Source organism: Onychomys torridus, unplaced genomic scaffold, assembly GCF_903995425.1.
Source record: "Onychomys torridus unplaced genomic scaffold, mOncTor1.1, whole genome shotgun sequence".
Taxonomy (NCBI): Eukaryota; Metazoa; Chordata; class Mammalia; order Rodentia; family Cricetidae; genus Onychomys; species Onychomys torridus.
The window spans coordinates 12,879-18,106 of record NW_023411566.1 but is presented as its reverse complement, the minus strand read 5'-3'; the positions used below and the strand labels follow the sequence as shown (position 1 = coordinate 18,106).

General features: G+C 55.0%; 2 long non-coding RNA genes across 4 annotated transcripts; both read left to right on the top strand.

Moving 5' to 3' along the window:
* The first annotated feature begins 651 nt into the window (after window positions 1-651).
* Window positions 652-1,996, top strand: LOC118575222. 3 transcript variants are annotated; one of them, XR_004943851.1, is made up of 4 exons: window positions 652-730; window positions 1,287-1,315; window positions 1,776-1,856; window positions 1,966-1,996. It is a non-coding gene; the product is annotated as an uncharacterized LOC118575222 (long non-coding RNA). The 3 variants fall into 3 exon arrangements; XR_004943852.1 differs by having other exon boundaries at window positions 1,962-1,990; XR_004943853.1 differs by having other exon boundaries at window positions 1,959-1,989.
* Window positions 1,997-2,758: 762 nt separating this feature from the next.
* LOC118575221 lies at window positions 2,759-4,316 on the top strand. The gene is made up of 3 exons (XR_004943850.1): window positions 2,759-2,800; window positions 2,913-3,011; window positions 4,249-4,316. It is a non-coding gene; the product is annotated as an uncharacterized LOC118575221 (long non-coding RNA).
* The last annotated feature ends 912 nt before the right edge of the window (window positions 4,317-5,228 follow it).

Sequence of the window (5,228 nt, the reverse complement as noted above, 5' to 3'; positions counted from 1 at the left end):
AGAGGATCTCCACGCTCTCTCTCTCTTCTGTCTTCCCCAGAGGCTGGTGGTTCTGTCCGGCTCAAAGCTGCTCTGCTCTTTCAAGGCACATCAGAACCCGCGGGATAGGGTGAGCTGCTGGGGTCTTGTTGGGGCATACATTACTATTCTTGCAGTTGGTGGCCAGCATGGTCCGGTCCCCAGACATCACCTGCAAAACCTGGGGTGAGACTCCAGGGCAGCTGTCACTCATGCCTTCTCATCCTCCTTCCCAGTCGGAGGCCCCCGCCCCTCATGATAGCAGCTCAGATGTGTCACACAGATCTGTGCCTCCTCCTCCTACAGCAGGGGGCTGCAGCAAATGACCAGGACCTGCAAGGCAGCTGCGCACCTCCCCTCCCAACCTTTCCATCCTATGCTGTGTGACTTGGAGCAGGTATCTGGACTTCTCTGAGCTGGGGACCTAGGAAGCCTCTTTTTAGTCTTCCTGGCCCTGGTGTAGAGAAGGGTTCAGGGGGTTGGGGACAAACCTCTGCCTCCTCAGCAGCCGTTTACCCCCACAGGACAGCCTTGATGCTGGCATGTGAAGGGGCCAGCCCCGAGACCATTGAAGTACTCCTGCAGGGTGGAGCCCAGCTGGGCATCACTGATGCACTGGGACAGGAAGCCACTCACTATGGAGCCCTGACCAGGGACAAACTCATCTTGCAGCTTCTACAGGAGTCTGCGCAGCGCCCTTCACCTCCCAGTGGTGTGCAATCCCCCATCCCCCGTCTCCTTCTAGGCAGTTTCTGGTCATCCCCTTAATTGCTTGTTACTGATAGTTTCAAAGTATCCCAATCTGCAGGGTCATGAAAATTTTCATGTTTCCCCTGCTCAGGGCCGGTTTCTAGGAGCCCCAGAGGACTTAAGAGTGGTCTGAGGGTCCACTGTGATTTCTTGGGTCACCCTTAGTATGGAGACTGCCTTTCCAAACAGGTGAAAACCCACACCACCCTCCTCCCAACTTGGAAGATCCACTGCCCTCCCCACACAGATCCCACCTCTGTAGGTTTCTACCTTAGAGTCCCTGATTCAGAGGCTGGGTTTTGTGGTGCATGACCAGACCAGAGCACTCAGATCTGAGTTTGAGGCTAGCCTGGGCTACAGAGTGAGACTCCCCCTCAGAAAAACAACAACAAACGCACTAGTGCTTGGGAAGCTGAGAGAGCCCTCTGAGTACCCTGGGCTGGCCAGCAGCCTTCCTGGAGCTGAGAACACAGAACTGGGTCCCTGACTCTGCTTTCCCTCCCTGCTGGCTTCTCTAGAGGATGACTCCGGAGAAGCCTCCTCTCAGGTAGGAATCAGGAAGGAAGGAGGGACAGTCCCAGCCCTATGTACACACTCCCTTCCCACTCCACCCCAAGGAAGAGACAGAAACTCTGTCACCTCTACTCCGGGATCTGCTGCCACCCAGTGGCAGTCCTACACACCGGGACAGTGGGGCCTGGATGGGAGTTGCTAAGAGCTGATTCAGACAGAGGAAAAGACTGGCCACTTTCCCTGCCCCGCCCCGGGTCTTCTGTGTCTGAGGCTTCATAGGGGATAGAAAATGTGACAGAGGACAGTAGAACCCGGGGAAGGGACCTCAGCGAACAGTGGGAGATGGGATGAATAGGGTGGACTCGGGGTCCATCACAGGACGTCAGGGGGGAGCTGAGGCTGCTGATGGCTGGGGAGCTAGTTATTGTGGGACCCCAAAATAGATCCTGACACAGGCCTCATGTCCTTTATCCATCCCCCTGTGCCCACACCAGAACTCAGTGTCCAGCCGTGAAAAGCGAGGGGCCCCTAAGAAGCGAAAGGCACCCCAGCCTCCAGCCAGCACACCTGTTCCCGTAAGAGATGAGGTTGGCCTTGGGTGGGAGGGGGCTCTGCCTCACACTCAGGATGGTGCATCCCTGGAGACCTCACCTAAAGTGGCTTCCCTTGGTGGGGAGGAGACAGGACGATCAGGATGCTTATGAGGAGATTGTACATCTGCGCCAAGAGAGAGGCCGGCTCCTACAGAAGATCAGGGGACTGGAACAGAACAAGGAATGGAGGAGAAGGGAGGTTAGGAGGCTGCAAGGCCTGTGGTCTGAGCGTGGGGAAGCTATTCCTTGGGACACCATATTCCTACCTTCTTCCCCTTCCTTCTCCCTCAGCTCCAGACACTCAGCACCTCACTGGCCTTCCCACATGGTGGGCTCTGTCCTGCCCCAGGGCCTTTGCACATGGTGTTTGCAGTAGAGAATTGCTGTCTGCCTGGCTGTCCCCAAGGCCTCCTTCCTCACAGGCTCTGCTTGTTACAGACTGACACCTCCCCAGCCCACCTTATTTAAAATTGTACCCTCATTTTCAGCTTCCCTCATTTCCACCATAGCGCTCCACCACTCAAAGGCATGCCCCTGAGGGCAGGCTCTGGTGAAGGGGCCAAGCTCAGAGAGGATAAATACTGGATGAATGACTGGCCTGTGTTTAGGAGTGAATAAATGAGTGAATGAATGAATGAGTGAATAAATGAATGGCCTGGATCAGGGTCTGCTATGGAGCAGGCACTGGGCTAACACACCTTGAGTGCATGGGAAGAGGACAGAATGGGGTCTGGCACACAGCATGGACAGGTCATTCAGAGTGGCACACAGTAGGTGCTCAGTGTATGTGGAGAATAAAGTCATGGCAGCCACACACTAGGTGGTGCATGACTATCCAGCTCTGTCCTGCTCCGTCCAGTCCCAACCACTTCTATCTGCAGCCCCTGGAAGCAGAGGCCAGCTCAGTGCACAGTCTGGAGAGGCAGGTAGGTGTGGAGAGCCAGTGCTTGGGAGGGTCCAGGGTCCTCGGATCCCAGGTTCCAGGAACTTCAGGTTCTGTATCGTCAGGTCCTGAAGTGCTGATGTTGACCTCTGCAGGTGCAGGAGCTGGAGCAGCTGCTGGTGGAGAAGCAGGAGGAGAAGGAGAGCCTGGGCCAGGAGGTGGAGAGCCTGCAGAGCCTCCTGTCCCTGCTGGAGGTGAGCTGGAGCCCGGGAGGGCGGGGCCGGGGGTTAGGGTGCTGCTATGGGCATAGGGTGAGAACCTGGACAGGATGGGGTCAAAGACTGGGGGAGGGACCAGAGGCTGGGTTGGGGTTGGAGTCTGGAATGGGAGTAGAGGTGTGTGGAAAGTCTCAGGACAAGGACAGAGCCATTATGAAAGTGTGGTCCCAGTGCAGGGAAGGGGCAAGGGGCAGGATCACTGCACAGGAATGGGATGGACCATGGCAGGGGTGGGTGGAGCCAGGATGGGTGGGCGAGGCTTGACAAGTGGGGCCGAATCTCTTTCAGTGTTGGGTGGGATCTTTTTTTGTTGTTTGTTTGTTTTAAATTTTTTTCGAGACAAGGTTTCTCTGTGTAGCTTTGCACCTTTCATGGAACTCACTTTGGAGACCAGGCTGGCCTCGAACTCACAGAGACCCACTTGGCTTGGATTACAGGCGTGTGCCACCACTGCCCGGCTAGGTGGGATCTTTTGAAGTGCCAGACACCATGGTGCATCCACAATGTACCCGCCACACATGACTTCCACAAACCCACATAGCTATGAAGATTTCTCCAAACATGCACAGATGGCCACCTCACTGACACTTGCATTCCACATGCCCCACAGGTATAAATCTTCCAATCATACACAGTTCACATCCCTCCAACCTACACCCATATACTGCTCAAAATGTGCAATTAGAATCAGCAAGATAGACTAGCTGATAATGTGGCATGCTGCTCACCCTACTGACCTGAGTTCACTTCCCCACATGATGGAAGGAGAGAACCAAATCTCAAGTTGTTCTCTGACTGCCACCTATGTACCGTGGCATGTGTGCATGCCTGTGCAGACACACACACACACACACACACACACACACACACACACACACAAATGTGATAAAATATCTTTATAAGTGAGTAATTACACAAACATGCATAGAGATGGTCCTCTATTGGGTAAGTGCTGGGATTCAAACCCAGAGCCTTGATCATATGCTGGGAATGTCACCCGGTGGTGAGTGTTTGCCTAGCATGTGCAAAGGCCCTGGTTCACACTGGCATCTCAGTAGAATGTGGAAGGGTATGTTAGATGCTCAGTGAGTAAAGCCCCAACCAGTTGGGTGTCTCCAGGGTGCTGTGTAGATATATGAACACCCCAGTTTTTGGAGGTAATGGGGGTATCAAGGGGCAGGACCTGAAGGTCGACTTTGAACCACACACCTAGAATGAGAGAGAGAACACCAGCTATGACTTAGCCACCCTGCAGGATGAGGAGGGTGAGATGCCTGACATTCCAGGTGAGTTCTGACACCCCCAACCCCACTGTTGCCCATCTGGGATTCTGAGGGGTTGGGGAGGGCAGAGTCATGACCTTGCACAGAGGGGTGTGATGCCAGGGCACTGTGAGTGCCCACGTTTGCCCGAGGCGGTGCTAGGTACCCCGCTGAATGGCTCCTGACCCCTGTCCCTGATGGTGTGTGCTCCCAGCCCGACTCAGTTCCTACCTGCCAGCCGAGGCTGTTTGTCAGCTCTTGCCGCTGGTGGCATCCTTCAGGCAGGTGGCTCAACTCACCAGCAGGAGCTGCTGGAGAGGTCATGTGGGGGGCCAGCAGATCAGCCAGCGCCTGAGTGCCAGCAGACAGGGACCAGGGCTGTGGCGCAGAGGCAACGTGGGTATCAGGTGCGCCGTGTCAGCGCCTACGGTGTATTTCCGCCCTAGACGTGGCGTCTTCTGCACAAGTGCAGTACCCGCCAGGCCAGAAGGAGTCGATGCAGCAGTGCTTTGGACCAGTCAGTCAATGTGGCTGTAGCTGGGAACAGCCTTGGTCTTGTGGCAAGAGCAGTTGGTGCTCTAACGGCTTTGCCATTTCTCCAGCCCTCAGTATTTCCATTTTGATTTAATTTGTTCTTACGTGTGTGCACACACAGTGTGGTGGAAAAGTCAGATGGCAGCCTGTGGGACCCAGTCTTCTCCTTCCACCTTGTGGGTCCTGAGGACCCAACCAAGGCTGTCAGGCTTGGCTGCAAGTGCCTTTACCAGCTGAGCCATCCCCGGAGCCCTTGTCTTTCTTACTGATTTTTGGGGTTTTGTTTTTCTAACAGAGACTCAAGTAGTCCAGGCTGACCTTGAACTCATGACCCTCCTGCCTCCACCTCCTAATTATAGGGATGACAGGTCTCACCCCGACCTGTTTATACAGCGGC